Source organism: Pseudophryne corroboree, chromosome 2 (assembly GCF_028390025.1).
Source record: "Pseudophryne corroboree isolate aPseCor3 chromosome 2, aPseCor3.hap2, whole genome shotgun sequence".
Lineage (NCBI taxonomy): Eukaryota > Metazoa > Chordata > Amphibia > Anura > Myobatrachidae > Pseudophryne > Pseudophryne corroboree.
Genome location: NC_086445.1, coordinates 810,528,105 through 810,545,527, shown reverse-complemented (window position 1 = coordinate 810,545,527; position 17,423 = coordinate 810,528,105). Strand labels below are relative to the sequence as shown.

At 47.8% G+C, this 17,423-nt stretch overlaps 1 protein-coding gene and 1 pseudogene across 1 annotated transcript in view; both read left to right on the top strand.

Annotated features, from left to right (window-relative positions):
- GPR161 (G protein-coupled receptor 161) overlaps positions 1–17,423 on the top strand; it is a 46,914-nt gene that overhangs the window by 17,472 nt on the left and 12,019 nt on the right. The gene's annotated exons all lie outside the window — the stretch shown is intronic.
- LOC135052180 (5S ribosomal RNA) lies at positions 17,149–17,267 on the top strand (annotated as a pseudogene).

Below are 17,423 nucleotides of genomic sequence, written 5' to 3'. Positions count from 1 at the left end.
AATCTCTTCAAACGGGTGTGGTATGGTATGCCGGCGGTCGGGCTCCCGGCGACCAGCATACCGGCGCCGGGAGACCGACCGCCGGCATACCGACAGTGTGGCGAGCGCAAATGAGCCCCTTTGCTGGCTCGCTGCGCTCGCCACGCTGCGGGCACGGTGGCGCGCTAAGCACGCCACGCTATTTTATTCTCCCTCCAGGGGGGGGTCGTGGACCCCCTCGAGGGAGAATAATTGTTGGTATGCCGGCTGTCGGGATTCCGGCGCCGGTATACTGTGCGCCGGGATCCCGACAGCCGGCATACTGAAGACCACCCCTTCAAACAGAAGGGAAAGACAAATATAGCAAAATAACCCTTTTAGTGTCAGCTGTTTCAATTTGTATTAAATGCTGTTCAAACTACGTAAAGTGTATAAATTTGTCCTGAAAACAAATCAGCTGTGCAATCACAGTATAGGTATAGCTTGCAGAGAAAACATTAGAAGGCAATCTCTTGAACCAAGAGAAAGGAACATATGTGTCAAAACAAACACATTATGAGCCTAATTTGCAGCATGAGCATAGAAAGACAGTCTCTTAAGGTGGGTACACACTAACAGATATATCTGCAGATCAATTGATCTGCAGATATATCTATGGACGGATCGAGCAGTGTGTTCAGCATACACACTGCTCGATCCGTCGGGGGACTGACGTCATGAACTGGGCGGGCGTGTACACACGCCCTCTAGTTCACCTGTCAATCACCGCCGGCCGCCGCAGCATGTGTACGGGCGGTCGGCCGACCGCCCCGTGTACACACACAGCGACGCGCCAATATATCGGTAGATATATTGGCCGTCGGCTGTGCTGCGCGGCCGACGCGATACGTCTGTGAACGACGGAGTTCACAGACGTATCGGCCGAACACACTGGCCGACAGTCCCCGCGATATATCGGCCGTTCAGGAGAACGGCCGATATATCGACCAGTGTGTACGGGCCTTTAGAAGATAGTAACAAGTACTGTATGTCAGAGTAATCTCTCAAAAAGTTTAAAGTGAGTGGTGCACAAAAAGATTGTCAAAGTGAGCAGTTAATACTGCACAGCAACCAGGTGCGGCTGATTGAAATCAATCAAATACAATTGATTATGTAGAGGATTGTAGTTGGTTTTAAAGCTGAATCAGGTTAGTAAATTAGTACTAAAAGCAGATTCTCTATTTCTCTATCGTCCTAAGTGGATGCTGGGGTTCCTGAAAGGACCATGGGGAATAGCGGCTCCGCAGGAGACAGGGCACAAAAGTAAAGCTTTTACAGGTCAGGTGGTGTGTACTGGCTCCTCCCCCTATGACCCTCCTCCAGACTCCTGTTAGATTTTTGTGCCCGGCCGAGAAGGGTGCAATTCTAGGTGGCTCTCATAAAGAGCTGCTTAGAGAGTTTTAGCTTAGGTTTTTTATTTTACAGTGATTCCTGCTGGCAACAGGATCACTGCAACGAGGGACAGAGGGGAGAAGAAGTGAACTCACCTGCGTGCAGGATGGATTGGCTTCTTGGCTACTGGACATGAAGCTCCAGAGAGACGATCACAGGTACAGCCTGGATGGTCACCGGAGCCACGCCGCCGGCCCCCTCACAGATGCTGAAGCAAGAAGAGGTCCAGAATCGGCGGCTGAAGACTCCTGCAGTCTTCTTAAGGTAGCGCACAGCACTGCAGCTGTGCGCCATTTTCCCTCTCAGCACACTTCACACGGCAGTCACTGAGGGTGCAGGGCGCTGGGGGGGGGGCGCCCTGGGAGGCAAATGAAAACCTTTAAAAAGGCTAAAAATACCTCACATATAGCCCCAGAGGCTATATGGAGATATTTACCCCTGCCTAAATGTACTAAATAGCGGGAGACGAGCCCGCCGAAAAAGGGTCGGGGCCTATCTCCTCAGCACACGGCGCCATTTTCTGTCACAGCTCCGCTGGTCAGGAAGGCTCCCAGGTCTCTCCCCTGCACTGCACTACAGAAACAGGGTATAACAGAGAGGGGGGGCAAAATAAATGGCAATATATTAATATAAAAGCAGCTATAAGGGAGCACTTAATCATAAGGCTATCCCTGTCATATATAGCGCTTTTTGGTGTGTGCTGGCAGACTCTCCCTCTGTCTCCCCAAAGGGCTAGTGGGTCCTGTCTTCGTATAGAGCATTCCCTGTGTGTCTGCTGTGTGTCGGTACGTGTGTGTCGACATGTATGAGGACGTTATTGGTGTGGAGCCGGAGCAATTGCCAAATATGAGGATGTCACCTCCTAGGGGGTCGACACCAGAATGGATGCCTTTATTTGTGGAATTACGGGATAGCGTCAACTCGCTTAAGCAGTCGTTTGCCGACATGAGGCGGCCGGACACTCAATTAGTACCTGTCCAGGCGCCTCAAACACCGTCAGGGGCTGTAAAACGCCCCTTGCCTCAGTCGGTCGACACAGACCCAGACACAGGCACTGATTCCGGTGGTGAAGGTGACGAATCAACCGTATTTTCCAGTAGGGCCACACGTTATATGATTTTGGCAATAAAGGAGATGTTACATTTAGCTGATACTACAGGTACCACTAAACAGGGTATTATGTGGGGTGTGAAAAAACTACCAGTAGTTTTTACCGAATCAGAAGAATTAAATGACGTGTGTGATGAAGCGTGGGGTGCCCCGATAAAAAACTGCTAATTTCAAAGAAGTTATTGGCTTTATACCCTTTCCCGCCAGAGGTTAGGGAGCGCTGGGAAACACCTCCTAGGGTGGACAAAGCGCTAACACGCTTATCAAAACAAGTGGCGTTACCCTCTCCTGAGACGGCCGCACTTAAAGATCCATCAGATAGGAGGATGGAAAATATCCAAAAAGGTATATACACACATGCAGGTGTTATACTACGACCAGCTATTGCGACTGCCTGGATGTGCAGTGCTGGGGTAGTTTGGTCAGAGTCCCTGATCGAAAATATTGATACCCTGGACAGGGACAATATTTTACTGTCGTTAGAACAAATAAAGGATGCATTTCTTTATATGCGTGATGCACAGAGAGATATCTGCACACTGGCATCACGAGTAAGTGCTATGTCCATTTCGGCCAGAAGAGCTTTATGGACACGACAGTGGACAGGCGATGCGTAGAGGAGTTATTTGGGGTCGGTCTATCGGATTTGGTGGCCACGGCTACGGCCGGGAAATCCACTTTTCTACCTCAAGTCACTCCCCAACAGAAAAAGGCACCGACCTTTCAACCGCAGCCCTTTCGTTCCTTTAAAAATAAGAGAGCAAAGGGCTCTGCCACGAGGCAGAGGACGAGGGAAGAGACAGCAACAGGCAGCTCCTTCCCAGGAACAGAAGCCCTCCCCGGCTTCTACAAAAGCCTCAGCATGACGCTGGGGCTTCGCAAGCGGACTCGGGGGCGGTAGGCGGTCGTCTCAAGAATTACAGCGCGCAGTGGGCTCACTCGCAGGTAAATCCCTGGATCCTGCAGATAATATCTCAGGGGTACAGGTTGAAATTAGAGACAGAGCCACCTCGCCGTTTCCTGAAGTCTGCTTTACCAACGTCCCCCTCAGAAAGGGAGACGGTTTTGGAAGCCATTCACAAGCTGTATTCTCAGCAGGTGATAGTCAAGGTACCTCTTCTACAACAAGGGAAGGGGTATTATTCCACTCTTTTTGTGGTACCGAAGCCGGATGGCTCGGTAAGGCCTATTCTAAATCTGAAGGCCTTGAACCTGTACATAAAGAAGTTCAAGTTCAAGATGGAGTCACTCAGAGCAGTGATAGCGAACCTGGAAGAAGGGGACTTTATGGTATCCTTGGACATCAAGGATGCGTATCTCCACGTTCCAATTACCCCTCACACCAGGGGTACCTCAGGTTCGTTGTACAAAACTGTCACTATCAGTTTCAGACGCTGCCGTTTGGTTTGTCCACGGCACCTCGGGTCTTTACAAAGGTAATGGCCGAGATAATATTTCTTCTTCGAAGAAAAGGCGTATTAATTATCCCATACTTGGACGATCTCCTAATAAGGGCAAGGTCCAGAGAACAGCTAGAGATGGGTTTAGCACTATCTCAAGAGGTGCTAAAGCAGCACGGATGGATTCTGAATATTCCAAAATCCCAATTAATGCCGACAACTCGTCTGCTGTTCCTGGGGATGATTCTGGACACAGTTCAGAAAAAGGTTTTTCTTCCCGAAGAAAAAGCCAAGGAGTTATCTGACCTGGTCAGGAACCTCCTAAAACCAGGAAAGGTGTCTGTACATCAATGCACAAGAGTCCTGGGAAAAAATGGTAGCTTCTTACGAAGCAATCCCTTTCGGCAGATTCCATGCAAAGGGATCTGTTGGACAAATGGTCAGGGTCGCATCTTCAGATGCACCTGCGGATAACCCTGTCGCCGAGGACAAGGGTATCCCTTCTGTGGTGGTTGCAGGAGGCTCATCTATTGGAGGGCCGCAGATTCGGCATGCAGGATTGGATCCTGGTGACCACGGATGCCAGCCTGAGAGGCTGGGGAGCAGTCACACAGGGAAGAAATTTCCAGGGAGTGTGGTCGAGCCTGAAAAAGTCTCTTCACATAAGCATTCTGGAACTAAGAGCAATCTACAATGCTCTAAGCCAGGCGGAACCTCTGCTTCAAGGAAGACCGGTGTTGATCCAGTCGGACAACATCACGGCAGTCGCCCATGTAAACAGACAGGGCGGCACAAGAAGCAGGAGGGCAATGGCAGAAGCTGCCAGGATCCTTCGCTGGGCGGAGAATCACGTGATAGCACTGTCAGCAGTATTCATCCCGGGCGTGGACAACTGGGAAGCAGACTTCCTCAGCAGACACGACCTTCACCCGGGAGAGTGGGGACTTCATCCAGAAGTTTTCCACATGCTATTAAACCGTTGGGTAAAACCAATGGTGGACATGATGGCGTCTCGCCTCAACAAAACACTGGACAGGTATTGCGCCAGGTCAAGAGATCCGCAGGCAATAGCTGTGGACGCGCTGGTAACACCTTGGGTGTACCAGTCGGTATATGTGTTTCCTCCTCTGCCTCTCATACCAAAGGTATTGAGGATTATACGGCAAAGAGGAGTAAGACTAGTGGCTCCGGATTGGCCAAGAAGGACTTGGTACCCGGAACTTCAAGAGAAGGTCACGGACGATCCGTGGCCTCTACTTCTGAGAAGGGACCTGCTTCAGCAGGGTCCTTGTCTTTTTCAAGACTTACCGCGGCTGCGTTTGACGGCATGGCGTTTGAATGCCAGATCCTAAAAGGAAAAGGCATTCCAGAAGAAGTCATTCCTACCTTGATAAAGGCAAGGAAGGAAGTCACCGCGAAGCATTATCGCCGTATTTGGCGAAAATATGTTGCGTGGTGCGAGCAGCGGAGTGCTCCGATGGAGGAATTTCAACTGGGTCGTTTTCCTACATTTCCTGCAATCAGGATTGTCTATGGGTCTCAAATTGGGATCTATTAAGGTTCAAATTTCGGCCCTATCAATATTCTTCCAAAAAGAATTGGCCTCAGTCCCTGAGGTCCAGATTTTTATCAAAGGAGTACTGCATATACAGCCTCCTGTGGTGCCTAAGGTGGCACCGTGGGATCTAAATGTAGTTTTAGATTTCCTCAAATCCAATTGGTTTGAACCACTAAAGAATGTGGATTTGAAATATCTCACATGGAAAGTGACTATGTTACTGGCCCTGGCTTCGGCCGGGAGAGTATCTGAACTGGCGGCTTTGTTTTATAAAAGCCCTTATTTAATTTTCCATTCGACATAGGGCAGAGCTGCGGACGCGTCCGCATTTTCTCCCTAAGGTGGTATCAGCGTTTCACCTGAACCAGCCTATTGTAGTGCCTGCGGCTACAGACGACTTGAAGGACTCCAAGTTGTTGGACGTTGTCAGAGCCTTAAAAATATACATTTAAAGGACGGCTGGAGTCAGAAAATCTGACTCGCTGTTTATACTGTATGCACCCAACAAGTTGGGTGCACCTGCTTCTAAGCAGTCGATTGCTCGTTGGATTTGTAACAAAATTCAACTTGTACATTCTGTGGCAGGCCTGCCACAGCCTAAATCTGTTAAGGCCCATTCCGCAAGGAAGGTGGGCTCATCTTGGGCGGCTGCCCGAGGGGTCTCGGCATTACAACTCTGCCGAGCAGCTACGTGGTCAGGGGAGAACACGTTTGTAAATTTTTACAAATTTGATACCCTGGCAAAGGAGGACCTGGAGTTCTCTCATTCGGTGCTGCAGAGTCATCCGCACTCTCCCGCCCGTTTGGGAGCTTTGGTATAATCCCCATGGTCCTTTCAGGAACCCCAGCATCCACTTAGGACGATAGAGAAAATAAGAATTTACTTACCGATAATTCTATTTCTCGGAGTCCGTAGTGGATGCTGGGCGCCCATCCCAAGTGCGGATTATCTGCAATACTTGTACATAGTTATTGTTAACTAATTCGGGTTATTGTTTAGGAAGCCATCTTTCAGAGGCTCCTCTGTTATCATACTGTTAACTGGGTTTAGATCACAAGTTGTACGGTGTGATTGGTGTGGCTGGTATGAGTCTTACCCGGGATTCAAAATCCTCCCTTATTGTGTACGCTCGTCCGGGCACAGTACCTAACTGGAGTCTGGAGGAGGGTCATAGGGGGAGGAGCCAGTACACACCACCTGACCTGTAAAAGCTTTACTTTTGTGCCCTGTCTCCTGCGGAGCCGCTATTCCCCATGGTCCTTTCAGGAACCCCAGCATCCACTACGGACTCCGAGAAATAGAATTATCGGTAAGTAAATTCTTATTTTTATTATAGACATAATTTAGCACCATCAGTATTGAAAAATAATCTCTTCAAACAGAAGGGAAAGACAAATATAGCAAAACAACCCTTTTAGTGTCAGCTGTTTCAATTTGTATTAATGCTGTTCAAACTATGTAAAGTGTATAAATTTGTCCTAAAAACAAATCAGCTGTGCAATCACAGTATAGGTATAGCTTGCAGAAAAAAACATTAGAAGGCAATCTCTTGAACCAAGAGAGAGGAACATATGTGGCAAAATAAACACATTATGAACCTAATTTGCAGCATAAGCATAATAAGACAGTCTCTTGAAAAAAAGTAACAAGTATGTCAGAGTAATCTCTTAAAAAGTTTAAAGTGAGTGAACAAGCCTGTAAAAGGTGAAACAATCCGTTTGGTCAGTGGAGATATAGGGGTATATGCAATTAGCGGCGAATCGCGGTAATTTTTCAGCCGTTTTTTTAATTCGACACAATTCGACCGTCAAATTTCGGCAAGTGGGTGCCGAAATTGACCATATTCAATAAAAAACGGATTCGACAGTCCCGCTGACGAAAAACGGCCGATTTGACGGATTTTGTTCCGATTTTTAAAAAACGGGAAAAAACACGAAAAAAATTGAGTGGGGTCCCCCCTCCAAAGCATAAACAGCCTTGGGCTCTTCGAGCTGGTCCTGGTTCTAAAAATCCGGGGGGAAAATGGACAGGGGATCCCCCTTATTTTTAAAACCAGCACCGGGCTCTGCGCCTGGTGCTGGTGCAAAAAATACGGGGGACAAAAAGAGTAGGGGTCCCCCGTATTTTTTACACCAGCATCGGGCTCCACTAGCTGGACAGATAATGCCACAGCCGGGGGTCACTTTTATACAGCGCCCTGCGGCCGTGGCATTAAATATCCAACTAGTCACCCCTGGCCGGGGTACCCTGGGGGAGTGGGGACCCCTTCAATCAAGGGGTCCCCCCCCCCCCCCAGCCACCCAAGGGCCAGGGGTGAAGTCCGAGGCTGTCCACCCCCCCCCCCCCCCCATCCAAGGGCTGAGGATGGGGGGCTGATAGCCTTGAGAAAATGACAATAGTATTGTTTTTTCCTGTAGTACTACAAGTCCCAGCAAGCCTCCCCCGCAAGCTGGTGCTTGGAGAACCACAAGTACCAGCATGCGGGAGAAAAACGGGCCCGCTGGTACCTGTAGTACTACTGGAAAAAAAATACCCAAATAAAAACAGGAGACACACACCTTGAGAGTAAAACTTTTATTTCACACCTGCCGACACACATACTTACCTATGTTGACCCGCCGACTGCCACGTCTCCTGTTCCGACGATCCGGGGTACCTGTGAATAAAATTATACTCCCCTCAATCCAGTGTCCAGATATAAATCCTCGTACTTGGCAAAACAAATAAACGAACACCCAGACCAGCGGACTGAAAGGGGTCCCATGTTTACACATGTTTACCCTTTCCCCGAATGCCGGGACCCCACGTGACAATATTCTTGTCATTTTCTCAAGGCTATCAGCCCCCCATCCGCAGCCCTTGGATGGGGGGGGACAGCCTCGGGCTTCACCCCTGGCCCTTGGGTGGCTGGGGGGGGGACCCCTTGATTGAAGGGGTCCCCACTCCCCCAGGGTACCCCGGCCAGGGGTGACTAGTTGGATATTAATGCCACGGCCGCAGAGCGCTGTATAAAAGTGACCCCCGGCTGTGGCATTATCTGTCCAGCTAGTGGAGCCCGATGCTGGTGTAAAAAATACGGGGGACCCCTACTCTTTTTGTCCCCCGTATTTTTTGCACCAGGCGCAGAGCCCGGTGCTGGTTTTAAAAATACGGGGGATCCCCTGTCCATTTTTCCCCCTGGATTTTTAGAACCAGGACCGGCTCGAAGAGCCCGAGGCTGGTTATACTTTGGAGGGGGGACCCCACGCCATTTTTTCCGGGATTTTACCATTCCATCTAAAAAAAATAAAAAAAATAAAATATATATATATATATATATATATATATATATATATATATATATCTGTATCTATATATGTATCTATATCCCTTCTAATATAAATAGATATGCTATTACCAATAAAAAGAAACACCAAAAAAAACATGTTTTTATTAGATTCACCCACCAAAGTGTGGCGGATTGAAAATGACGAATTTACTGTCTAAAAGCACTGTTGTCGAATTTCCAAACTTCAATTGAATATACTTTTGTCGAATTGCCGCATTTGTACCATTGCAGAAAAGTCGAATTTTGAAAGTCCGTTTTTTCGACGGAAAGTACTGAATTGCATTGTCGCATTTTTTTTGGGGGGCGAAAAAGTCCCGTTTTTCGACAATTTCGGGAATTCGACCGCAATTGCATATACCCCATAGGGCAGCGCGCAGCCCATATCTCTTTGGTGATATCCCGGTCATGTAAGCGCCGACTTGGGCAAAATTACACCAGTACTAACTGCTCACTTTGATAATCTTTTTGTGCACCACTCACTTTAAACTTTTTAAGAGATTACTCTGACATACTTGTTACTTTTTTTCTAGAGACTGTCTTTCTATGCTCATGCTGCAAATTAGGCTCATAATGTGTTTGTTTTGCCACACATGTTCCTTTTTCTTGGTTCAAGAGTTGCCTTCTAATGTTTTCTCTGCAAGCAATACCTATACTGTGATTGCACAGCTGATTTGTTTTCAGGACAAATTTATACGCTTGAGGTAGTTTGAACAGCATTTAATACAAATTGAAACAGCTGGGGCGGGGCGTGTCCTGGCAGGCAAGCTGGACGGATGTGCCTGTGTCTAGCTCCAGCTGCCAGCGTGATAAGTGCCTTATCTGGCCCATTTTTCAGCCCTTCTTAAATCTCTCACTGCCCTCCGAGTGTTGCTCCTGCCCCCCCTGCACTAGGTGAGTCGGGTCCCGGAGCCGGGGGAGGCCTCCTGCCTCCTTACGAGTTGGGGCCTGCGCGCCCTGCAGAAGCCGGGGGCTAGATTTATACAGAGACCCGGACGTGGTGGACCCCGTGTGGCGACGTGATCAGACTGGCTCAAAAGATAAGCCCTCACCTTACACTGCTCTGCTCTCTGCATCGTTGCCTCGCCTGCGGCCTCCGTGTGCGCTGGGAAGTGCCTTGAGTCAGCCCGGCGAGATTGGGGTCCTGGTGCGCTCGGCGGCCTGCTTCCGCCTCAGGAGATGGGGCCTGCGGTTGCTGGGGCGCCCGCCAAGGGTCTCCGGAAGTCCGCGACTGGGTATCTCACCGCGACGGCGGCACTGGATGCAGCTCTCCTCGGCCCAGCCAGACGCCGCCTGCCTCCTGGCCTCTGACGCCCTGCACTCGGAGCCTGTGGATATAGGCTCGGGTCGCCTCAGCTTCTCTAGGCGCCGGCGGCCATATTGGATCCGGGGCCCGGGACACTCCTGCTACTCTTAACAGTTGAAGGTAGGGGTGGGGAGCCCTGGCTACTGGCTGGCCCGTGGCTGGGACCCACCACCTGCTGGATCTTACCTATTGCCCCCAAGTAGTTTTAATATGGATGTGTGGAAGGGGTGTTTGTGTTTATACCTGCATTAGGACTACATCCTACCCTGACACTGTGCCTTATCATTCTATCAAGGTGGGGGACCAGATCACGCGAGGCTGCAATAATAGAGATCAGGGGGGACCCCCTGGGATCATTCTGTTAATACTGGGAGTGCCTCTGTTGTACCTGTTCTTCGCCTCTGCTGTTTTGCTTCACCTATGATATTTGATGTTGGAGCTCCATATGCTGGTGGCTTTATTGTTTGATTTAGGCTGCATGAGAGAATCTACTTTCTTTATAATGTGATTCCATTGGAAGCTGCTCTGAGTCTTGGGACCTCCTATGTCATAAATGATTGCAGTGCCCTATCCCTGCTACCGGGACTTTTCTAGCTCTGTAATGCAGTGATCCTCTCTAGCTGTTCTGCGCATACGTTCCACCATGCCTAGAAGTAACAGAAATCAACACGGCGCAGACCTGAGCCAGAGCCTAAAAAAATTTGCCTACTCAAATACAAAATCTCCGGGACAGGCGGCTCCCTCGCTACCTGATATTTCGGATTTGGAGGACTCGGATCATTCCCCATTGACCCGGCAGGATCTACATCTGCTTTTCCGTAAAATTCAGGAGACTAGGAAATCTGTGTAAGAGGAGGTACATACGGCCATCGCCTCTCTTAAGGCTAACGTTACCGACCTTGGAGACGGAACAGACCACTTAGAGTCTAAAATCAAAGCAGGAAATGCAAATACTCCTAGAATGCCAAGAAGACCAGGACAATAGGGCGCGACGGAATAATCTTCGCATCCGAGGTATCCCCGAAGACGTTGATATGACGTCCTTACACGATTACCTTAAGAAACTGTTTGTGCACCTGTCGCCTTCAACTCCGGAAGACCAACTCTTGTTGGATAGGGCCCATAGAGCTCTCCCCCCTCGCTCTCAGGATTTGGCTCAACCCAGAGATGTTATTCTGCGATGCCATTATTATTCGGCTAAAGAGGACTTGCTTAGGGAGGCTAGGAAGCTCTCCAAGCTGGAGTTCCTGGGACATTCTCTCCAAATATTTCAGGATCTTGCACCTAGTACTCGGCTTAAAAGGAAGGAATTCCGACCTGTTACCTCGGCTCTCCGGGACAATGGCATTCGCTATCGATGGGGTTTCCCCTTTCGCATTCTGGTGTGGCCTCCACTCTGCTAGGGATATAGCCGAAGCTAAAGGACTCTTACGTAACCTGGGTCTTTCCCCGCCTCCGGCCCTGTCTGAGTCTCCACAGCGGACGTGCGAGGCCACTTCCATAGAGTCGACTGCCACCCCGAGACGCTCCCTGAACCGAGACTGGTCGCAAGTGCCTTCAGCCCGGAAATCCGCTTCTGTTGGCCCTCCCACTTGATGCCTTACGTGTTTAATTACTGTTTCATCTCTGTATTTTGTTACTTCAATGCATGCATATATTGTGATGTAATTTCTCTCTTTTTCTGTTCCACCACTGGCCCGACTTCCCCTATACCTGGCGTATACATTTAGCTGCTTAGCTTTTATTACCATAGTCGTGTATGCTGGGAGGTTATAGGGCTGAGGCACCCCTTTGGGGAAATGTATCCCTCTGTACTGGAACTGACACCTTTTTGTTTTATTGTTTGTTAGAGCTATCCTCCACATGTGGCAATATTTGTCTCAGCCTTGGATAGTCAATATTACATTACTAGTTACCCTATATAGTCGTAGGAATTAGGAAATGTTGTCCAATCTCTTATCCCCTTAACACTGGTCCCTAGACTCAGGACACATGTTGGTAAGTGTCCGCTGCTCTCGATGCACCTGGCCCAGCCAAGCCACGTCCCCATAGTTGGGTCTTATACCAGAGTCCGGTTGTTGTCACCTAGGGACCCCTTTCTATTGTTCCCTGACCAGCACGCTAGGCCAGATGTAGTTCCTTCTGGTCTCCAATTCTCCCCACTTCCCTACTTTTCCCGAGTTCTGTGTCCCCTGTTCCTGTGGTTTTTTTTTTCATCTTGTTCAGATGTGTAATGATGTCTGCCGCTTGCCATGTATGTTCACTTTGTTTTGTTTAGCTACAGGGCTGCGGTGTCCGGAGGGAGGCGGTGAGGCGTTCCGAAAACTCGCTGGTCATGGCTCTTAGAATCTATTCGCACAATGTTAAAGGTTTGAACAGCCCTAACAAACGCACCAAGCTTTTTCTCTCCCTTAAACAGGCCAAGGACGATTTAGTTTTCCTACAAGAAACCCACTTTTAGAAATCCCTCCATCCTGATTTAAAGTCTAAAGCCTACCCTCTTACATTTCATGCATGTGATGCTACGCACAAGAAAAGGGGGGTCTCCATCTTGATAGCTGCCCACCTTACGTTTTAACTGGTGGACAGTCATGTAGATCAATCGGGTAGATGGGTCATTCTTATTGGGAAATTAAATAATATCCTATATACCCTTGTTAATGTCTATGCACCAAACCAAAATCAGGCTACATTCTTTAGGAAGTTGAATGCTCATTTGACTAGACTCTGTAGAGGGGAAGTCATACTAGCAGGCGATTTTAATGAGGTGCTCGACGCCTCGCTGGATAGATCTTCCCCTCCCCCTACACGCCCGTCCTTGGCATCTCTGGCACTGCTAGATCTTTTGAAACTCCAGTTGCTATTTGACTCCTTCAGTCTAACTGACCCTCTGACTAGGGACTATACTTTTTTTTTTTTTTTCTTCTGCGCACAAGTCCTATTCTAGGATAGACATGATCTTACTCAGCCGGGACCTGTCCTCTAAACTTAAATCTACTAGTATACTCCCTATGATATGGTCCGACCACTGCCCGATCACTGTTAATCTTCATTCTATTGCCCCCCATCCGCCTCCTGCCTCTTGGCGGTTGAACGATTCCCTATTGCATAGCCAGGAAATTACTAACCAGATTAAAAGCTGCCTCACTGACTATTTTCTACTTAACGACCCCCCGGAGACTTCACCTATTACTCTATGGGAGGCACACGAGGCTGTTTTACGTGGTCATTTGATTAGTCAGGCCTCTAGGTTTAAAAAGACCAGGGAAGCTAACTTCCTTTCCCTTTCCACTAAACTTCAGACCCTTGAGCGTCAACATAAACTCTCCCCTACCCCTTCCATCTTAGAGTCCTTGCTGGAAGCGAAGTCTGCAATGTCGCTCTCCCTGTCGGAACGTACGGCAAAGACTCTCCAGAGGCTTAATCAGATCTTCTGTGAGAAGGGTGACAAAGCCGATAGAATCCTGGCATCCCATCTCAGAGCACAGCGGTCACGGAATAATATTCTGGCGGTGCACACAGAGTCTGGGGAGGTCACATATGCCCCAGAGGGTATAAACAGGGTATTCCAGGACTATTATACTAAGCTCTATAACTTAAACTCAGCTGACTCAGACCCCGGTCCCCCAGATGTCTTAATATCAGAATTCTTGCATCGGGCTAATCTCCCTCGGCTATCTGAATTTGACTCTTCGGAGCTGAATAAGGATATAACCGATGAAGAAATAGCTGCCGTTCTGAGGAATCTCAAATCTTCTAAAGCTCCAGGCCCTGATGGCTTTACAGCCACATACTATAAAATATTTGCCTCCATTTTGGTCCCCCATCTCAGGGTACTGTTTAACGCGGTACTACATGGCACCCCATTCCCAAGTAATATGCTGGAGGCCAGAGTTATAGTTATCCGCAAAGAGGGGAGGGATCCTCGAAATTGCGCTAACTATCGGCCGATATCCCTATTGAATTTGGATAATTAAACTCTATGCAAAAATTTTGGCTACTCGCCTCAATGGTGTGCTCCCGGGTCTGATACATTATGACCAGGTGGGATTCATCCCTGGACGTCAGGCCAGGGACATCACTAGGAGAGCGATTGACCTCATTCAATTGTTGAATTGCAGACAAACCTCATCTATCATCCTTTCTCTCGACGCCGAAAAGGCGTTCGATCGTATTTCATGGCCTTTCTTATTTCAGACACTGCAGGCGTTTGGGATATCAGCGGAATTTTTGACAGGAGTCTCTGCATTATACTCCTCCCCTATAGCTAAGGTCCTCACAAACGGAATATTATCCCCTCCCTTCCTGCTATCCAATGGTACGAGACAGGGTTGTCCTCTCTTCCCCCTGGTGTTTGCCATGGTCATTGAACCCCTGGCCACTATTATAAGAAACTCTGACGGAATTCGGGGAGTGAAGGTGGGCTCGCAGGAGTCTAAGATTTCGCTCTTTGCAGACGATGTATTGTTGTCTCTTACTCAGCCGCAGTCTTCTCTCCCCGCCTTGTATCAGATTATCGAGGAATATGGTTCCCTGTCGGGCTATAAAATAAATTTCACTAAATCCGAAGCTATGTTATTACATGTACCTGGAGATATCAAACGCTCCCTGCAGTCCTCCTATGACCTTCGATGGCAGACCTCTAAGATTAAGTATCTTGGTGTTTTTATCACTTCTCACTATAATTCCCTGTACTCTGAAAATTTCCTGCGACTGTTGACCAAGATTAAATCTGATCTGGCGAGATGGAGATCACATATTATATCCTGGCTGGGTAGGATCATTGCTCTCAAAATGACAGTCATTCCACAACTTCTCTACCTTTTTCAAACTCTACCTGTGAGGGTTCCAGTGAGGGTTCTTAGGGATGCCCAGGCCTCATTCGTGAAGTTTGTCTGGAACGACAAACCCCCACGGATAGCCTTTACTGTGCTCCGGTTTACTCGCTTGGAGGGAGGCAGAGGATTTCCCGATGTTAAATTTTATTACTTGGCTAGCCATTTAAGCCAAATGGTGGCCTCCTTTGTGCCCCGAGGCTCTATTGCCTGGGTAGACTTTGCAGCTCTTTCTTTGGTACTTCGCTCATTGGCTTCGCTGTGGGGTCTGGGCAAACCACATAAGCTCACTCTAACGAACTCCTCTCCCTCTCTTAAATTCCATCATTCTATTTGGCATAAATCTCTCACGAAATATGATCTGTCCTCCTCATGCTCCCCTCTCACACCCCTCTGGGACAACCCTGATTTTCCCGATGGGGTTTCACCCTATCGGTTCACACTCTGGTTTAGTGCTGGGATACATGTGGTACATGATATTTCTCTACAAGGCCATTGGATGTCAATAGACGATATCAAATGTAAGTTTTCCTCGCTATCCCCTCCCTTTTTTGAATATTTTCAGCTCCGTCACTTCCTTCTCTCCCTACCTCAAGCTGACGCTCTGCGGGATCTTACTTCTTTTGAGTCTCTATGCACTACAAAACCCATATGTAGAGGGCTGATCTATGTTGGTTGGAGTTTCCTCGGGGCCGCAGACTCGCCATGAGCGGGAGTGGGAGAGGGACCTGGGTCCCCCCGCCGGATGATGCCTGTTGGGAGGAAGTACGGGAGGGTATTGCTAAAAGCTCTATCTCTACCCGACTCAAGGAGACATCCTATAAACTATATTATCGGTGGTATTAAACCCCGGATAAACTATCTAGGATGTTCCCTTCTGCCACCCCCGTTTGTTGGCGGGGATGCGGTCAACGTGGAACTCTCTTCCATATTTGGTGGACCTGTCCACGTATTGTTCACTTCTGGAATAGGGTACTCGATATATTGAACTCCTTATCTGGATTAGCGCTCGAACTGGACCCGTGGATGTTTTTATTGGCCCGTCCACATCCAGATCTTGATCCTCTTTTGAATAAACTGTTTTCCCATATATTAGTGGCTGCTAAATCATTAATTGCTAAAAATTGGAAGACCTCCGCTGCTCCCACTATACCAGCTCTGAATAATTATATTTGGTTCGTTGCTAATATGGAAAAGATCACTTATTATCTACATGACTGTCCCCACAAATTTGAACTCGTTTGGGGCCCCTGGTTGCTTACGATGTCTCCCCCAATTTGATGTTAAAACCGTGCTTTTGTCCCCACCCTCTGGATTTCTGGCCATGCTGTTCTTGGACCCTCCCTCCGGGTGCCGTCCTGCCCTCGCTGGTCTTTATTTGTTATTGAGCAATGTCTGACCCGAGTGTTTATATTTACAATGTACTGTGTATGCGCTAGTCATAGTTGCATTCGATGTTCTTTCCCTCTCATGGCATAGTCCGGCCCTGTTCTTTTTTTATTTTTCCTGCATCTGCCCTTCTCCTCTTTTTCCCCGCTCCCCCCTCTCTTGACTCTTCTCTGTTCTTTTCTTTTTACATATATGGTTCCTGCTTGAGGGACATCTTTGTTAAATGTGACCAAAATTATTTGAAATTTTTTTTTCCATGGAGACTGATTTTCACCTTTTTATTGTACAACCAAATCTGTATTGTATACCCTTTTTGTCTCTCCTGGTCTAAATAAAGAGTTTAAAAAAAAAATTGAAACAGCTGACACTAAAAGGGTTATTTTGCTATATTTGTCTTTCCCTTCTGTTTGAAGAGATTTATTTTTCAATATTGATGGTGCTAAATTATGTCTATAATTAAATAGAGAATCTGCTTTTAGGACCAATTTCCTAACCTGACTCAGCTTAAAAACGAACTACAATCCTCTTCATAATTAATTGTATTTGATTTCAATTAGCTGCACCTGGTCGCTGTACATATATTTACAAGTTATTGTCTTCTCCCTTTTCTTTTCTCCTATACCCATTCCATGCCTTATTGGCATTTATTGCTATCATTTTTTCTTTCCTTGCACTCTTGCACCTCTGTACAGATGTGCTCTCTCATCCAGTTCCTTTCACCACGGTGGTGGTGATTAATGTTTGTGGAAGCCCCCATTCTGGACAGCAGAAGCACATTTCTGTTTACCAGGAATAAGTACTCACTCATCCAACCGTTTACGGCCATACTCCACAGGAGACGCCTAATCTCATCAGATCTTGGAAGCAAAGCTCTGGAAGGCCTGGTCAGTACTTGTTTGGGAGATTGCCAAGGAATACCAGGTGCAGTAAACTTAGTTGGAAAGCAGCAGGAACATTCCTCTAATCTTCTTTTTCTCCTCTTTCAATAGAAAGAACAGATTTATTAGTATATGCTTCATATATGAATGTCCATATCTTTTCACAAATCTGCTGTGTCTTTAAAATCACTTCTTTATGATTCAATCCACT